The sequence below is a fragment of the Tupaia chinensis genome, unplaced genomic scaffold (genome assembly GCF_000334495.1).
Source record: "Tupaia chinensis unplaced genomic scaffold, TupChi_1.0 Scaffold146079_1, whole genome shotgun sequence".
Taxonomy (NCBI): Eukaryota; Metazoa; Chordata; class Mammalia; order Scandentia; family Tupaiidae; genus Tupaia; species Tupaia belangeri.
Genome location: NW_006205935.1, coordinates 96,485 through 117,064, shown reverse-complemented (window position 1 = coordinate 117,064; position 20,580 = coordinate 96,485). Strand labels below are relative to the sequence as shown.

Below are 20,580 nucleotides of genomic sequence, written 5' to 3'. Positions count from 1 at the left end.
TGTTTCTTGAAACCAAACTTAGAACGTCAAGACCAACTTCAATATAAAAAGAGCTCATATTTATATAGAGCTTTTAACACTTAAAGGTCTTTTATTTATTAATCTCCATTTGATCTTCACAGAAGTCTTGAAAGGTAAGTGGAGCAGATGCTGTTCGTGTGATCAACACATAAAGCTACCAAGAGGGTGGATAAGATTTTGGTCAAATTCATAAAACTAGTATTAACAGAACTGATACTAGAAAATGACTACTATGATTTATGATCTATTGCTTTGTCATAGGTCATAGTTACCATACAATTTCTGTGTAAAACTGAATCTTAAAAAAAAGTTAAAGAAGTCTTTTCTATTACATAACTATTGATAAATATATTTCTCCAAAAGTAGAATATTTTATACCTATTTTTTCATATCTATATCAAGCAAGAATACTTGGCTAACCTTGAATTCTGTATTTATTAATACTTATCTTGACCTTATAAATATTTTTGCTATACTTTTAGCTGGTTTCTGAATCAAATGGTTGTATATTTTCTTCACTGCCATTTTCATTTGAATGCTGCTCAAGTAGATCAGAATCTCGGCTAAATAGAGCACATATAATGCTTTGAATTTTATTTGTCATGCTGCCAATGTATCTCTTTCCCAGGGATATAATTTAATGCAAATTTTTTCAGAACTGAAAATACCAATTTAGTTTTACCTAAATTTTTCTCAAATGCTTTGTATGTAGGCTCTAAAACCATAAATATTTGTAGGAATTTTCTTTCTGTATTTGAGAAGGGATGCTGATATGCTGAGGAGATCACAAATCTATTAACAGCATACAATATTGGTGGTAGTTTTATATGAAACCTAAGGACAAAAGTAATTATAAGACTTTGGATGGGTAAGTTGTACCAGAAGGTGCCATTTGGTGAGCTGATTGCCAAATCTCATTATTTCAATTTTGAGTAAGCATATTTATATCAGTAGTGGGGGATCAAGGACGCTGAATTAGTTCCACATAGAACAGAGGAAAATGAACACTTTTCAGATCTTTGGACAGGCAAACACAGAAAATTTGAAGCAATCTGAATTTGGCATTGGTTCTAATTACATGGAGATGATTTGTTATTACATAATCACTTATTTACTCATTTTTTAAAAATCAACTGCATTCCCAGTATACCTGTCTTAAATGTTATATTTTAATTATAGAGTGGCCAGAATTTACTATATGAATTATGAGTGGTATTAGCTAACATATGCTGTAAACTTTGATGCTCTAATGAGACCCAGAAGAATAGGAAGACAAAATTAAAAGGATCACCATAGCAACTCATTTTAGAAGTTTGAGCTGGCAACCAACCAAGTATTTGGGCTTAATTTCCACAGCCTTTGTTTTATGTTTTGTTTTGAAAATTCTAAGTAACAGTGGAACATGTATCACAACTCTAAGAACACTTTTGAAATGTAATTTAGTAGAAATACACCATCTAGGAATAGCAGAATGAAAGAAAAAGAACCACCTCTTTTTAAAACCGTAGACCATCTCTGATGGAGAAGAAGGAAATAATGCTTTATAGTACAAATATAACTGTTCCTTTAATTTTCTGCAAATCAATGTAGACTGAAAGCAAAAATCTAACTGATCAATAAAAGTCTTATTACTTTATAATTTAAATAACAGTTTTAAAACATGGGACATAGTCAAAGAAAATGATTGGTTTATCTAAGAGCTCTAAACTCTTATTTGAACAAATTCTTCTGTTGTTATAGAGGTTCCTTTGGAAAACAATCTTAGTTTTTGTTTTTCTGTACATGCTAGTTAGCATATTTGTTGTTGACCTAGAATTCAGGGTATCTCAAGCATTTTGAAAGTAATTTATTTCTAGGGTTGTCTCCATAGCAAAGCAGTGATGTTGTGATCAAGAAGAGCCAGATCCCATGTGTTTGAATCTCTTATCTGGCTGGCCTGAAGCGCTCAAGGCTCATGTACGAGTATCCAGGATCTGACGGGCGGGAGGACTGGAGGAAGGAGACTGTGCTGTGATCTGACTTTGTGGAGGGTGCCCATCTCTCGATTATTTCCCCCTTTCTCTATCTTTCACATGCATGCATATATGCTCTATCACAAATAAAGAAAAAATGTAAAAAAGGTTAATTATGCACAATGATAAGTAAGAATACAGGATATTCGGTCAACAGAATTAAACCTATTATTTTGTACATTTTTATTATATTTATTTATTTTGCATTCATCCATTGTATATCATTCCAGCTTACAAAATGAATTTTCTCATCCAGAATGCACTGTATATTGGCTCAATCAAAGATATTCGATGTATATGACACTACTCACCAACTACAGACAACTGTTCTATTCAAGCATACGTAGGAAACATATTTTATTTATTTATTTACTTAATTTATGTATCATTAGTATTTTTGAAATTTGCTTCAGGGCACATGAGCTTGCCAGAGAAAGACAGGGAGAGAGAGAGAGAGAGAATAAGAGAGAGAAAGAGAATAAGAGAGTGAGAAAGAGAGAAAGTGGGCCACCAGTTTCGGGGTTCAGACCACAGAGGGCCATGTAAGAGTCCAGTGCCTCAACCACCACGCCTCCTCCTAACCCCAGGAAATATACTTTTTTAAAAAGGTTATATTTTTAGGAACCAGCAGATGGTGTATGTTTACATCGCTGGACTCCTACATAGTTGACTGCAGTTTAAGTTCTAGACCATGGCTTAAAACTCACTCTGGATGCATGTGTGTGCCTGCCCAAAATTCCAAGAGGAGAATGGAGGAGAAGGGATTGCAGCATGGCCACCCCTCCCCACCCCCCAAGAGTGAGTGATTTCTTGTTTTCTGTATCTGTCTCTTTGGTGAGTGCATGCACCCTATAGCAAAAATATTTCTAAAGAAAAATAGTCATATATGTGTGTATATATATATGTGTGTGTATATATACGTATAGGTGTGTGTATGTATATATGTGTGTTTGTATATATATATACCTATGTGTTTGCATAAAACTTTCTGTCTCTCTCTCTCTCTCTCTGTCTCTCCAGTGAGCACACATTCCCTAAAGCAAAAATCTTCCTAAAAAAATTTTGTAAAATCCTGTTAATAATCAAGAAAAGTTTAGAAAACAAAAAATCAAGTTAATTTACTACATGTGTATTGAGTAGTTATTATGTATCAGGCAGTGTTTGAAACACCTAGTATACATCATTAAATTAAACAGAAAAAAGTTTATTCCACATAAGCACATACTGTCATATTAAACAGAAAATGTTCTCTCCACATATACACATACCTGCACACACAAATACACATATACATGCATGACTACACAAAAATATACATCCATATGTTTGTATATATGTAAGTAAATTACATCATTTGTTTAAATGATCAATACTAATGAGAAAAATAAAAAATAAGGACTATCATAAACATACATTTTCTGAGAGTTTTAATCACGAATGGATATTGGATTTGGTCGATTACTTTTCCTTCATGAATTTGTATACTTGTGTTATTTTTCTTCTTTCTCCTGTTGATGTGATGGATTAAATCTTACTATTCTGATTTTTAAGTGTTGAACTAGTGTTGCAAACCTGGAGTAAATCCCCCTTGATTGTGGCTAATAATCATGTATGTGCATTGTTGGATTTGGTTTGCTAATATTCTATTGAGGATCTTACATCTGTGTTCATTAGAGGTACTGGATTTTAGTTTTCTTTTTTTTTTAAGAGAGATTTTTGCTGTAGAGCACGCATGCTTACTGGAGAGACAAAGTTAAAGAGACAGAAAGCGAGAAATCACCCCCTTAGGGGATGGCCACACGGCAATCCCTTCTCCGCCATTCTCCTCTAAGGATTTTGGGCATGCACACTCATGTGCCTGGCGTGTGTTTTAAGCCACCTGGTCCAGGACTCAAATTGTGGTCGACTACTTGGGAGTCCTGTGATGTAACCATTATGCCATCTGCTGGTCTCAAGATATTAACCTTTAGTTTTCTTATAATGTCTTCGATTTTGGTATTATGGAAGTGCTGACCTCATAGAATATTCCCTCCTCTTCTGTCTTCTATCTTCTGGAAGAGAGACCGTAGAGAATCTGTTGTGTAATGAATCTTTTTCAGTTTTTTGGTTACTGTTTAATTGATTCAGCACTTGTGTACTGGGTATAAACTTCAGACTGCATTCCAGCCTTCTGACAAAATGGATTCTGACATTTCTGCTTGCTCGTTGATGCTTCTGTGGCTGAACAGAATGGGGAGCTGCCTGCTCTACCATTTTATAGGCGGCACTCCTGACTTTTTAACTGCTTCCCCACTTACACACCTGTAGTCTATTATGCCCTCACCCACCCTAAAATACTTTTTGAGACCTTCTGCTTTCTCTAAACTTAATTAAAGTCTCTGAGGTGCACCAGAAACTAACTAACCCATACATTCAATCTTTCTAGGAGAACCTAGTTTTCTGCCTGAGTTCTGACAAAGCATGTACAGCTGTTTACTGGATTTGTGCTTTACCCTGAGGCCACACCTCTGGGCTAGAGGTTTGGATTTGCCTTGAGGACGTGCTTCAATAGTCACACCTTGGAAATAATGAAGTTATGGTTTTTTTTTTCTTTTTCCAGATTTTCAAATTGCAGAATTTCTGAGCTCTTTGTTTTCTTAATTATGTTTGCTAACTGATCATGTCTTTGCTGAACTTACACTTTTCTTGTAATATTTTTTGAAATATATCAATTAACATACAGTTCATGTTTTCATCTTATTGCCTGGAAATCTCTTCATAGAAATTTGTAATTTAATGAAGTGTATTTTCTACGTTCTTCCAATCTTTTAGGCAACAAGTCTGTTAAAGGTTTTGATGTTATATAACGTACATCTCCATGTTATCAGTTTCTTATAAACAGTTCCCTTATTGTCCGTCACTGAGATCCAAAGCCATTCCCAGAAATTTTAGATAATTTTTATGTCAGTACCCTAAGTTCTAATTTCTCTGTAGTCAGGTATATTACAATAATTCTGTGTAACAATTCTCAGCAAAATTCAGTGTCATCTTGGGCCCGCTAGTGGCATGTTGGTTAAGGCAGCTGGATCTCTTACAGGTTGACTGAGTGGTTCGAGTCTGAACCCAGTGGATTGAAAAGCACACTGGGCATGTGTGTGAGTGCCCCAAAGAGAGGAGAATGGAAGAGAAAGGATTGTGGTATGGGCATCTTTCTCGGGGGTGATTTCTCTCTCTCTCTCTCTCTCTCCCTTTCTCTCTCTCCTTCTCTCTTTCTTTCTCTAGCAAGTACACATGCCCTGTACCAAAAAAATAAATAAATAAGTGTGATTTAAAATATATATATTTTCTCTTTGCACTGGCTGGACCTTTTAATTTTGGTCTAGTTTAGCTAAGCCTCCTTACCCTAACAGCCTGGTAATGCCCCTGGTTCTTTCTAATGTTTCTGATTCTCCTTTAACCAGCAGGTACCTAAGGCATGTTCCTTCTATGGCAAAAAAGAGGATCACAAGAACACAAACTAAACCATGCAAAAACATGTCTATACCATACCTGTGTCATGCCTCTAAACCTCCTATTGGCCATAACAAGTCATGGTCCCAAAGCATGGGCTGAGGAAGGGACCCTACCTATGCTGGGAGGAGGAGGGGAAAGCTTGGTAAACAGCGAAGCAAACAGACTCAGTTACTTTATGGCAGCCTTAATAAAAACATTAAAAGTATTTTTAAAATTCATTTTTTTCTACTAAATGAAATGTTCCTCAAAATGTCATTACTTTTTATGTCATATCGTTAAAAAATTCAACATTGCTCAAAAATTTAATTTGGCTAGTCGAATCTTGGTCCATAAAAAACAGCATTGTCAATATTCAGCCTCAGCCTCACCGAATCAACTTCATTTCAATATGATACTTGAATGATTCAAATGTGCAGTAAAGTTTCAGATGCACTGATCTAAACAATGTACTTTTTATTAGCATATAATAATTGTGCCTATTTGCTGGGGTACCATGTGATTTTTCAGTATAAGAATGCAATGTGTAAAGAGTAAAATAAAATAATTAGTAAACCCATCACCTCAGCTATTTGTCAGGGCTTGGATAGTAGACATTCCAAATCCCCCTTTTGTTTTGGAGAGGTTTTTTGTTTGCTTGTTTGTTTGTTTTTTGATTTTTGTTTTTGCTATAGGGCACATGTGCTCTCCAGAAAGACAAAGAGACAGAAAGCGAGAAATCACCCCCCAGGGGGATGGCCACACCACAATCCCTTGTCCTCCATTCTCCTCTTGGGATCTAGTGCATGCATGCACACACACTCGGCGTGAGTTTAAGCCACCGGGTCCAGGACTCGAACCTCATGTCAGCTACATGGGAGTCCAGCAACATAGCCATTACGCCAACTGCTGGCCCCCACTGCCTTCTCTTATTGTTGTAGCAGAATTCTCTAATTTTTAAGTAAACAGATGAATTTGAGAGAGAGAAGCGTTTATAGTTTAATATACATTTTGCTGATTACATTATATGTTATTTTTCTGTTATATGTTGCCAATGTTATACCTGAAACCTTTGATCCTATCAGAATTTGCATCAATTGTGAGCAAAATGAAGAAGTGCAGTGTAGAGCTCCCCTTCAGAACGACGGCGACACGCCAGTGAGCTTTATCCTGACTTCTGAAAACCTTGACAATTACATTATTGTTAGTCAGTCATGTTTAAAAATAAGCATTTTATAATTAAAACCCATGTTACCTGACATATTAATACTAGAGTTCCTTTATATTTATTTACCTGGTAAACATCAGGCACTTCCAGTATAGGTTAACATGAAGCAAAAGCCAAAACAAGATACAATTTGAATTACTTTGGAGCTCTTTTTCTAGAAAAAGAATTGGGTACATAAATATTCACCTTTTGAGTAACAATTGGCATGAGTGCAAAATACTTTGGAAGGGACATAAGTTAGTCATATATAAATACTCCTCCCCACATAGGCTTTTATGAAAGTAATACGTCACCTCCAAAATAACTAGTATGTTTTCAGGGTCTTTATTAAGCATAGATTATGAGTAGTTTTTGCTTTCTTGAGAGCTCATTTTAGAAAGTAGGATGATATCAGAATATAAATAAGCCAAACTTCCTGTGAAGGATCAGCTCTCCTGAGCTTCTGGGATTCATTAGTGCAATGGCATAGGGGTACCTGGAACTCAGGAAGCCTTCACAGAGTTTCCAAACTGGGACTCGAACCACGGTTGACTACATGGGAGTCCAGCGGCTGTATTATAAATTTCTAATGATAACTGGTGATAATCAGTTTTCTAAAGATAATTAGCAGTGGTCCCTGCTATCTCTAGCAGTGTTTTAAATCACATGTGTTAGGGTAGTATTTTCCAAATTATGAAATCGGGTATTTAACAGGGCAGACAAAATTACAAATGAAAGACTTCTCCAGATCACTCATGGGATAAACCCAATTCCTTCTAAATGTTGTACATGTAACATCCATTATGAGTGTTCAAAAGTTGATATAAACAAGATTTTTGTTGTTTAAATACATGTAACATCCATTATGAGTGTTCAAAAGGTTGATATAAACAGGATTTTACTTCCCCCTCCCCCAAACCCTTTCTGTTTGGAAACAAACATCTTCATAGAATAATTCTGTGAAACAGCTTGGAAAGTTTTGTTTAAGTATTTGTTATTATTACTATGTAGAATAAGGAAATTACTGTATTATGAATTTTATTTTTTTAAGAGAGGTTTTTTTCTCTATAGGGTGTGTTCACTTGTTAGAGAGACAGAGAGAGAGCCAGAAAGTAAGAAATCACCTCCTGGGTGTATAGATGGCCATGCTGCAATGTACGTCACATGTAGATGGCCATGCTGCAGTCTCTTCTCCTCCATTCTCCTCTCAGGATTTTGGACATGCATGCACATGTGCTGAGCATAAGTTTTAAGCCTTCGGGTCTTGGACTCAAACTGCAGTTGACAACATGGGAATCCATCGACTGTATTATAAATTTCTAATGATAACTGGCAAGCATCATAGATTTTTTTTTTTTTTCTGAGAGAGAGTTTTGCTATAGGGCATGTAGCCTTGCTGGAGAGGCAGAGACAGAGAAAAAGTGAGAAATCACTCCCCAGAAGGGATGGCTCTGTTACATTCCCTTCTCCTCCATTCTTCTCTTGGCATTTTGGGCATGCATGCACACTTGTCTGGCTTTAAGTTGCTGGGTCTGGGACTCAAACTGTGATCAACCACATGCTAATCCAGCACCTTATCCACTGTACCACTATGCCACCTGCTAGTCCCACAGTATTGATATTTTTAACTTTTAATTTTAAAACAATGACAAAGTCATGAAAAGTTACAAAGATAATACTGAGAAATTCCACGTTCCCTTCACACAGTTTCTTTCAGTGGTTATTTAACTATAGTACAGCATCGAAACCAGAAAGCGGGCATTGCTTCACTATGGCTTATGACATTTTATTAGATGTGTAAATTGGCGAATCATCACCACAATTGTGACATTCTGTTTCTGCAAAACTCTCCTTTGAGCTACTTTTTAAAAATAAAAAACACTTACTCTAACCTTGGAAAACTACTACTTTGTTTTCTCTTTTGTCATTTTCAGATAGGTGTATAAATACAAACATGCAGAATGTGACCTTCTGAAACTTTTTTTCAGCCTCAGACCCATCGATGTTGTAGGTGTAAGTCATTCGTTCCTTTGCATTGCTGCGTCGTGTCTAGATGTAACATACCATGGTGCCGATTCCCCAGCCGCTCTCTCATTTCACATTAGCACCAATGATAGATGAAGGGTCCAGTTTCTTTGTGACCATCTGTGCATATGGCATTGTAATCATTTTATTTTTATTTCTGGTGATCTTTTAAATGTGGAGTAATAATTCATCATGATTTCATTTTACACTTTCCCGATAGCTAGGAATATTGAATGTTTTCCATGCATTTCTTTGCCATCTGTTATTCTCTTTGGTGAAATATCTCTTCATGTCTTTCGCCTATTTTCTAATTGGACTTTTAAAAAAAAAATTCCGTTTTGAGAATTCTTTATACATTTAAGATAAAAGTCCTAGATGGATATGTGAGAAGCAAATATTCTCTCCTAGGCTTTAGATTGCCTTTTTATAATATTCTCCTAAAAAGATTGTTTGTATAGCAAATGGATTTAACTTTGATGAGGTCCAATTTTTTGATCTTTCTCATTTGAAATCATGCTTTTGAGAAACATGTCTGAGCATATTTTACTAAGTCCTAGATCTCAGATTTTCCTCTATGCTCTCTTCAAAAAGTTGAATAGTATTACATTTTACATTCAAGCCTATGATCACTTTTGTAAATTGTTGTATAAGTACGATTTAAAGTTTAAATCAGCATTTCTTCTTTCTTTGTTTTGCTTATAGCTATCCAGTTGCTCTAGCATCATGAATAATATTGTCCTTTCTTCATTAAATTGCTGTTACACCTTTGTGAAACCTTCATTGGATGTACTTCTGTAGTGCTTTTTCTGAGTTCTTTGTTCTATTGACCCAATTGTTTTATTTCTCCATCAATCAAACGGTCTCAATAACTAAAGTTATATAATACATCTTGAATTAGATAGAGTGATTTCTTCTAATGTAGTCACCTTTAAAAAAAAAAAAGTTGCTTGAAGGGTTGGCAGATGGCATGGTGGTTAAGGATGCTGGACTCTTACATAATTCAATTTAAAAAATCAAAGAATTGTAGAGTTGGAGAGGATTACAGAAGTTAGTTCAAGCTCTTTGAAACAAGGATCTGACACTTCTAAGAAAGATTTACATTCATTCGATTACTATTTATCCTAATTTTTAAATCTTTATTCTAGCACTTATTCTATTCTATAAAAATGTGAGAGAATTACACTAGGGCATGCTTATTGGTGAACCAGTTCCAACATCTAAATTGCTGTTGAATGACTTGATAAATGAAGCACCAACCAATAAAGGAATAATTTTGAAAATTTCCCTGACCTGGCAGATGATGCAGGTGGAAAGGAAGAATTCAGTTCTGCTTGAACATTTTCATAAGGGAGACTTTACTGCCTCCCATCAAGAGCTTTGACAAGCATCATACACCCATGTTATACTAATGTTTCCCCTAATACTGAATCAGTGCTTCCATACTTTCCTAGTGCCGGTTTTGGTGATAATGTTTCTTGCTATTTGTATATTTCCATGGTAGTAAATAGATGTTTAAATATTAGAAAGTAGATACTGTTGATCTTCTTACCACATTTCTTCTCAATCCTCCTCCTCTCTTTCTTAATGATGAAGTAAGTATCAATATTCTTGAATCCTTTTAAGAGTATCTTATATGCACAATCCTTGACCTCCGTTAGTCTTTCCTTTCATTGAATAGTTTCAGTTCTCAAATACGAAAATTAAATATTCAGAAAATGCCACAGTATCCCCATTATTGTTAGACTACTTGGTGTCTTTTTTATTTATTTATTTTTGCCTACCCTAGGAAATTTATATAACCTAAGAATTTTAGTAGTTTATCTTTTGATGATCATGTCTTAAAAAAAAAAAAGATGAAGAGTTGGTTGAATAAAGAATAAAGACTATTCCAGGTGGCATAATTGCAAAGGTGGTAGGCAAGAGGGCTTCCGGTGAGTATGGGGTTAGCCTGTCTGGAGCTTCTGGGTTATGAGCAGGGAATAGATAGAAATGGGTCCCGGGGTCACCAGAGGCAGAGTGGAATGATGCTTTGCGATACTAGATTCACATGGGAAGGTCCCAAGATTTTCTTTAAAGAAGATCCCTATATACATTGGGCATGTACAAACTCATAATAATCCAGGTAGGCTGAGGCTGGGGTTGATCATGGCATGAAGACCTCATTGGAGGCATTTCTGTCTGTCTGTCTGTCTGTGTCTCTCTCTTCCCCAATGGAAGAAAGAAGAAAGAAGCAAACAAACAAGATGAGTCCAAAGAGACAAACAGGAAAACTTTGTAGTGTGTGTTAAGAACTTTATGCATTGGGGGGACCAGCAGTTAGCGTAATGACTGTGTTGCTGGACTCCCATGTAGTCGACCACGGTTTGCGTCCTGGACCTGGTGGCTTAAAACTCACGTTGGACGCGTGTGTGTGTGCACCCAAGATCCTGAGAGGAGAACGGAGGAGAAGGGATTGCAGCATGGCCATCGCCCCTGGGGGGTGATTTCTCACTTCCTGTCTCTTTGTCTCTGGCGAGCACACGCACCCCATAGCAAAAACCTCTCAAAATAATTTTTTAAAAAAAATTATGCATTGGGACCAGCAGATGGCATAATTGGTTACATCTCTGGATTCCCACATAGTTGACCATGGTTCGAGTCTCGGACCCAGCAGCTTAAAACTCACACCGGGTGCATATGCGTGTGTGTCTAAAATCCTAACAATAGAATGGAGAAGATGTGATTGCAGCATGGCTATCCCTTCTAAGGAATGATTTCTAACTTTCTGTCTCTGTCTCTCTGGTGAGCACACGCACCCGATAACAAAATTCTAAGAAAAAAAAGAAAAAAAGAAAAAAGAAATCATGCTTTAACTTGAGAGCAATGGGGCACAATTTAAGGATTTTAAACAAAGGAACAGAGGATTAATACTCCAATTTGGGCTTTAGAGCAACTACTCTGACAGCAGTATAGATGGGAGCAATTTTGGGAAGAGGGGAATCACCAGGAGACAATTTCAGTGTTCTGCTAAAAAGATAATGGTGTCGGGCCCAGCAGTTAGCGTAATGGCTATGTCGCTGAACTCCCATGTAGTCGACCACAGTTCAAGTCCCGGACCCGGTGACTTAAACTCACATCAGGCGTGTGTGTGTGTGTGCGTGCCCAAGATCCCGAGAGGAGAATGGAGGAGAAGGGATTGCGGCATGGCCATCCCCCCTGGGGGGTGACTTCTCACTTTCTACCTCTCTGTCTCTCTCTGTCTTTCTGGTGAGCGCACATGCCCTATAGCAAAAACCTCTCTCAAAAAAAATAAAAGAAGATAATGGTGTCAAGTTGCTTTAAATGAAGATTCAAGTAAGTAAATACATATTTACAGAAAAGAATCCAGATGTTTGCGGCCAGCAAATGATGTGGAAGTTAAAGCAGCTGGATCCCTCATAGCCAACTGTTCAATTCGACTTCTGGACCCTGCAGCCAGGTGTGTGTGTGTGTGTGTGTGTGTGTGTGCGTGCACGCGTGCATGTGTGCACCCAACATCCTGAGAAAAGAATGAGAAGTGATTCCAGTGTGGCCATCCTATGGTAGAGTACCACCTTCTTGCTTTCTCCCTCTCTCTTTCTCTCGCTCTACGCCTCTCTCTGGCAAGCACATGCACCTGATAGCAAAAACTGAAAAAAAAAAAAAGAAGAAACTATATATTTTGATGATTAATTAACCACAGAGGAGTTCTGGATTGGGCAAACAAATAACCGAAGGTTTAATTCACTGTTTTTTAATTAACGAAACAAGAAGGCAAGGAGCTTTTAAAGAATACAGTTTTAAATTTTTATTTTATTGAGTTTGAGGTGTGCCCAATGAACAGCTGGTTCCATAGATCTGAAAGCCTGAGAGGGGCATTTCTTCAGGAGACATAAAATAGAAACCATAAGTATATATTGGTAATAAACCATTGGGTACATGGTATGGCACAGGGAGGTTATATACAACGAGAATAGAAGAATTAGCCTAAGTTGGGGGCTGAATAACTCCCATATTTAAGAGGAAAGTGCTTACAAAGGAGTCAGAGAGTAAGTAGAAGTAAAAGAGGGAAAAAATGATGTCATAGAAAACGAGGAAATTTATCATTCTTTTTAAAAAAGAATTTTTTTTTTATTTTGTTTACTTTTTTTTTTTTTTTTAACTTACTATGGGACACATGCACTCATCAGAAAGAGAGAGCAAGTGAGAAAACAAGCCACCAGGTTCAGGACTCGAACCATGTGGGAGTCCAGCAACTTAACCACCACACCATCTGCTGGCCCTGAGAGTTATAATTCTGGGAGGAAATAGTAGTCGATATTTTCATATGTGCAAACATCAATTAAACATGAGTACTGAGGACTCACGGTTAGATTTAATAGCCAGGGAAGAAACGGTAATCACTACGTGTTAGTTTTAGGAAGTGATAGCAAAACAAGTTCGGAAATTACTTTCCACATATAGTGGTATCATATTTTTCCCCACCGTAGTTACCCTGGCCCACAATGTAAATGGTCCTATTTACATTATAACCTGAAAGGCATGATCTGCCATTTGTTCATATTGAAAGTCAGTTGTGGTTGTTTCTACTTATCATTGAGCCTATCTAAACTAATACAGTTAGGATAAGCAGAAAATCTACTCATGTGGTTACATATCCACCCAAAAGTCTTCCTTCCATTAAATATATATTGTTAAAGTCAAATAGGCTTTTTCTACCCATACAAAAGAGGAAAAAATATGATGTACAGATATGCATAGCTCCTCATTTTCGTTGATCAATATAAAGTTATCTAGATTTTTCTTATAGTCAATTTTCCACTTAAATTTTAACTAAAATGATCTCAGCACCAGCAGTTGGCATTAATGGTTACATTGCTGGACTCCCACATAGTTGATGGCAGGGTCACATTGGCAAAATGAATTCTGGGATATTATGGCATAATGGTTATGTCACTGGACTCCCACGTAGTCCAGGGCCTGGTGGCTTAAACCTTTGGTTATGTCACTGGACTTCCACGTAGTCCAGGGCCTGGTGGCTTAAAAATTCATGCCGGGCTCGTGTGCATGCGTGCCCAAAATACCAAGAAGAGAATGGAGGAGAAGGGATTGTGGAATGGCCATTCCCCATTGGGGACGGGGGCGGGGGATGATTTCTTACTTTCTGTCTGTCTCTCTGGCGAGTGCATACACCCTATAGCGTATGCTATCTCTTAATAAATAGGAGATCTGTTTACATTTCCTTTCTTCCCAAGTACATTTTTCCCTGAAATTAAAAAGGACATTTTATAAACTTAGGCACGAGCCTGCATTTTGGCTTATACAGGAATAGTGAACTGACATTGGAAATTGAAGCACAGAGGTAGGGTAGGGTATAGTCTAGGAGATTCTAGAAATTGATACAAGTTGATTCGTGTAATATGTTTTGTTGTTACTGTTGTGATTGTTTTTTTATTTCATTGATTAAGAGTCATAGGGCTAGGAAGTGGAGTGAGAAATAGTTCCACCTCATTAGAAAAGGTCACATTAATTGCAATCTGCTATGTACTGGAAATTGGACTACGAACAGTGCATGACCTCCAGGTATACTTCTGGATTTCCACAAAGCAAAAAATAATATTGAATGCGCAGAAGAAAAGTCACATTGGCAAAATGAGTTCTGGAATATTATTTATACAGAGACCAATAAAATAACAACAAAAAGTGCAGACATCAGAAGGATCTAATTCTGCTGAAATGTAATTATTATAGTAAATCAGATAAATATATATGCCATGCATACTGAATATATCATAAGAAACTGGAGATTGTGTGAAATGTGAGTAGAGGCCATATGAGAGAAAAGTTAAGATGGAATTAAATAAGACAAGGAAGCATTATTAGAAAAACAATTATATTCCTAAAGAAAATCTTATGCAGAAATGATTTTTTTGTTGGAAGAGTGGATCATTGCAAGAAGTATAAATATTTATCAGGACAAAGAATAAAAGTTCAGTGAGATAGAAAGACTGAGAGAAAATTAAAAGATGAGCGAGAGAATGAAAATTAAATTTATGCATAGTAATTATGACTAAAACAGGGCATGTGAAATATCAATAGTTGTCCATACATATAAGAAAGATAGCTTTTATCAAATTAAAAGTATTTAAGCTACTTAGGAAACTAATCAGTGACTCATAACATGAAAATATTGTTAGTGAGCTTCAAACAGCTTGTAAACAGATTAAAAAGATGAACAAAGATTTATGATGAAAGAGTAGTCAAACAATTAAACATAAATTTTTTAATCATAGTAATTGAGTATTAAAAGGTAGAATTTAGATAAAGATATCATTTTTAGTTTCCTGCCTCAAATAATAATTACCAATATATTTTTAAACTATTAGCAGTATAAAACAAAAAAAGTATGAAAATTGAGGCATATTTCAAAATACTTTGATAGAGGATTTTGTTGATCAGATAAACATAAATAAAGACATAGTATATTTTAAAATATGATTAATAGGGTTAAATCAATACACATACATGGAACTTTGTACCTTAAAAATGTATTTCTTTTAACTATATTAGATGTGTTTATAAATTTGTCACAAGTTAGGAGTCAATTAATACATTTCATTTAGTAGAAGTTGTATTACAGTAAAACTATAAACTATGTATTAAAACTATGTATTAATTTAAAAGGCTCGGGAACCAGCAGTTAGCGTAATGGCTATGTCGCTGGACTCCCACGTAGTCGACCGCGGTTCGCATCCTGGACCCGGTGGCTTAAAACTCACGCCGGGCGCGTGTGCGTGTGTGCCCAGGATCCCGAGAGGAGAATGGAGGAGAAGGGATTGCGGCTTGACCATCCCCCCTGGGGGGTGATTTCTCGCTTTCTGACTCTAATGTCTCTCTCTGTCTGTCTGGCGAGCGCACGCGCCCTATAGTGAAAATCTCTCCAAAAAAAAAAAGGCTAAGCTAATATACTAAGACAGTTAGTATGTATTTGTGTATTCTTAAATACTGAATAAAAGTATATTTAATTTAGTATAATGGGAAGCATATTTAAAGACAAAAAATAGCAATGAAAAATTTAAATATCAAAACATATGAGTTGAAGCCTTCATTTTATCCAGAGAGGTGTGTATGGGTATGTATCTCAGATGACCTTTTTTATTATGGATAAAAAATTAATAATAAAAGAATGAGAACACTTGGGACCAGCAGTTGGTGTAATGGCTATGTCACTGGACTCCCATGTAGTCGACCAGGGTTCGAGGCCCGGACCTGGTGGCTTAAACTCACAACGGACGTGTGTGCATGCAATCCTAAGATCCGGAAAGGAGAATGGAGAAGAAGGGATTGTGGCATGGCCATCCTCCCTGGGGGATGATTTCTCACTTTCTATCTGTCTGTCTGTCTCTCTCTCTCTCTGGTGAGTGTACTGCCCTATAGCAAAAATCTCTCCAAAAAAAGAAAAAATCAGAACAGAAATTAATATTAGGCAGGACTTCTGTTTCCATCTGTGACAGAGAAATCAGTACCTGGGCTTGTCAATGGTAGAAAACAACTCCAAAAAGGACATAAGACCTGAGGGATGAGTTTTCAGGCATTAAAGAACTGGTGGTCTAGGATGGTGATTTCTGAACGATGAGAATACAAAAGGTGAGCTTCCCAATTGTCTCCTGATTGTCAAAGACTTCTGCCTGCGGCAATTTTTAGGCCATAGAGCAGAGATAGAGCCCCCAAATAGTAGCAGTGCCAATAGTTCAGACTTCTAAAGTGGCTGAGTACTTGAGAAAAGAGAGTTGAGCAGCAAGGCTGCCTGAGTGGTGGACTGCACATGCACATGAGACCTCTTGGGGCCTGATGACTTAAGGCAGCGCTGAGAGCTGAATAGTTTACTCTAGGGCAGGTGTCTGCAATTCTGGGGCCATGGACGGGTTCCACTTTGGGTCCTGTAAGAAACCCAGTGCACAGCAGGATGTGAGCAGAGCTCCAGCTAGGGAAGCTCCAGGTGTGTTTACAGCTGTTCCCCGTGGCTTGCATTGTCACCTGAGCCCCACCTCCTGTCAGATCAGCCAGGACATTAGATTCTCATAGGAGAATGTGAACTGCACATGCAGGAGCTCTAGGTTGGGTGCTTCTTTTTTTTTTTTAGGAGAGGTTTTCGCTATAGGGCACGTGCACTCGCCAGACAGACAGAGACATAGACAGAAAGCGAGAAATCACCCCCCAGGAGGGATGGTCATGCCGCAATCCCTTCTCCTCCATTCTCCTCTAGGAATCTTGGGCACACACGCACATGCACCCGGCATGAGTTTTAAGCCACCGGGTCCGGGACATGAACCGTGGTCGACTACGTGGGTGTCCAGCGACATAGCCATTACGCTAACTGCTGGTCCCTAGGTTGGGTGCTTCTTATGAGAATCTAATGTCTGTAGACCTGAGGTGGAGCTCAGGCAGTGATGGTAGCCCTGGGGAGTGGCGGCAAATACTAAATTACTGAGTCATATAATTATTTCACTACATATTACAATGTAATGATACTAGAAATAGAGTGTACAATAAATGTAATGAGTGTGAGTTATCCCCAAATCATCGCCCCTCCCTGATCTGTGGAAAAACTGTCTTCCATAAAACCAGTCCCTGATGCTAAGAAGGTTAGGGAACCACCGTTTTAGAGGCTACATAATTTGAGGATGCTATGTAATTCCAAGATGCTACGTAATTTCAGGGACACGTTGAAGTTCCAACCCAGAGTGAATAGGTGCAACTAGTCACCTACAAAAATCAAATTAGACCATAATAAAAATCCAAATTAGGCAAATCACAAATTCTCCTGTGATTTTGGCCACACAGGCTCATGTGCCCAGCATGATTTTCAAGCCACCATGTTTGGGACTTCAACCATGGTGGGCCAAGTGGAAATAGAGCAGCTAAACCACCACACTACCTGCTGGCCACCAAATTAATCATTAATTAAAAGTGAAAGCATAATTTTATAGTGGGGAGATAAAACGAACTCCACTATACCAGATGTTCAAAGTAAGCACCATGGCTATTAGTATAAATCAATATTGTGTCTCTCTCTCTTTCTCTCTCTCTCTCTCTCTTTTTTTTTTTTTTTTTTTTTTTTTTGGGGGTTTTTTTTATAGGGGGGGCTCCCCCTATAGGGCGTGCTCACCAGACAGAGATAGAGAGTAAGAAATCACTCCCTGGGGGGATGGCCACGCCGCAATCCCTTTTCCTCCATTCTCCTCTTAGAATCTTGGGCACGCATGCACACATGCCCAGCATGAGTTTAAGCCACCAGGTCTGGGACTCAAACCATGGTCAACTATATGGGAATCCAGCGACATAGCCATTATGCTGACTGCTGGTCCCAATATTGTGTCTCTTGATATGATGTGCTGAGAATGTATATTTTTAGTTTTATTTTAGTATTCCTGCTAAAACGCACAACTTAATCATTAGGATAACTCAGACCCAAATTCAAGTGTTCTTTCTATAATAACTGACTTGTCCTCATCGCACACATTGAGGCTAAGAAAGAAAAAGAATGGAGAACTCTCGCAGATGGAGTGACGACAGATTAGTGGCAACTAAATGCAATGTGTGATCCTGGTTTGGATCCTGACCCAGGAGAAACATAAAGACCATAATTAGGGTAATTGGTAAAATTAAATATGGACTGTAGGTTAGATAACAGGACACTAATGCTATATAGCCTGGCTTTGTGATTTAACTGAGGTTACTTGGAAGTGTTTGTTGATTACATGGCAGGGGTCTCCAATTTACCTTCACATTGTTCTGAAAATGTGTGTGTGTGTGTGTGTGTGTGTGTGTGTGTGTGTGTATAGATATATATACATATATGTGTGTATGTATACACATATGCATATAAGGAGCAAATAGGAAAAATATAAACTTTTATAAATTGGATTAAAGAGTAGTTGGGAGATACTTGCTATCTTTTCAAATTTTCTGTAAGTTTGAAGATATTTATAAATAAAAACATTATAGAAAATAAAGTAGTGTTAAGAAAATCAGGAAGACGGGACCAGCAGTTAGCGTAATGACTATGTTGCTGAACTCCCATGCAACCAACCGCGGTTCGAGTCCCAGACCCAGTGGCTTAAACTCACGCCGGGTGCGTGCCCAAGATCCCAAGAGGAGAATGGAGGAGAAAGGATTGTGGCGTGGCCATTCCCCCGGAGGGGGGGTGATTTCTTGCTTTCTGTCTCTCTGTCTCTGTCTTTCTGGCAAGCACATGTGCCCTATAGCAAAAATCTCTCAAAAAAGAAAAAGAAAATCAGGAAGAACTACTAACTTGGAAAACAGAACATTTCAGATAATAAAGTTCTACCTCTTACTAGTTTTAAAAACGAAGAAAAATTACAAATAAATGCAGCTTTGCTAAAAGGAAACTAATAACCACATGAGACTAATAACTTCTCTGGTTTGGGACTGTCAATGAAATGGTTAATTCCCTAAGAGAAAATTATCAAAATTAACTAACGAAGTAGAAAACCTGAATAGACCATTAACTACCAAATAAAGTCATCAACTAACATCCTCCAATTTTGTCTCCTGGGATAGATACTGCTGAATTCTATCAAATTTTAATGAACTGATAATGCCCAAAGAAACTATCCCAACCATATGAAATGATAGAAGTTATTTCATGAAGCTAATATATCACTGATAATGAAGCTTCCAAAAATGAGAAAAGAGAGCTGTAGTTCACACTCCCTGTGAATATAGATGTACAAAAGTTTAAAATACTAGCAAGCTAAATTCAGTAATATAAAAGTTATATCATGTACTTGAAGATGAAGATCTCACAGCAGTTTAAGAATGTTTCAGGGCCAGCCAACGGCATGTTGGTTAAGGTGGCTAGATCCCACATGACTGACTACATGGACAAATCCCAGACCAGCGGTTGGAAAACATGCCAGGCATGTGTGCATGCATGCCCAAAATCCCAAGAGGAGGCTCAAGAAGGAATTGTAATGTGGCCACTCCCTGCACTAGGGGTGCTTTCTCTTTCTCTAACAAGTGCATATCCCCTACAGTAATTAAAAAAAAAAAAAAAAAAGAGTTTTGGTGTAACAATCTATTAATTAACCAAATCACTGAAAAGGATTATAATAAACTGATAGATACTGAAAATAATTAAGTTAAGGGCCTATTTCTAATGCAAATTATTACTTTAACATGGTAAAGATAACCTATTAAATTAACACAGGAAACAATGGAATTTTTTTCCATTCAGATCGAGGGCAGGTCAATAATATCTACTCTACTCATATGTGACACACATTATGTTCAGTATAGTGGACTCCTTTTCCAAGTCTGTATCCTATCTTCCTAAATGTGCATGATTCATAGAATAGACTCAAAAATCTATACTGAATGAATACATGAGTAGAATGGTGAGATCGTAATTTTAGAAATTTGATTTTAGGATCTTAAAAGAAATTAAGTTATAGTCTTTCAAATGATGTCTTTTTAAATGAGTCAGAATTTATGCTTATAAACATAATGATCAATGGACAAATTATAGCATGTGGACAGGTGGGAAGTGGTTTGATTGATGATACCGCTATAGACAAAGGCGATCATTTTCTTCCTGATGACATACCCATCCAGTGCTGGCATTAATTGCACCATGGAATGCCAGGAATTGTCATCTGTTCAGAGGACTATGCTGCTTTTGTCACCCGGCACTTACGGGAAATCATGGAATAGGAAATTACAAGTTGTCCCTTCTCACCACAGTGATGTGAAATTCAAACAACTTATGACCTCTTGTTCTGTTTTCCCTACTGATACGTTAAAATAAAACTTTCCAAGGAAACCTAT

At 37.4% G+C, this 20,580-nt stretch overlaps 1 protein-coding gene across 1 annotated transcript in view; it reads left to right on the top strand.

Annotated features, from left to right (window-relative positions):
* The window catches only part of MALRD1 (MAM and LDL receptor class A domain containing 1), a 400,826-nt gene that overhangs the window by 365,605 nt on the left and 14,641 nt on the right, over positions 1-20,580 (top strand). The gene's annotated exons all lie outside the window — the stretch shown is intronic.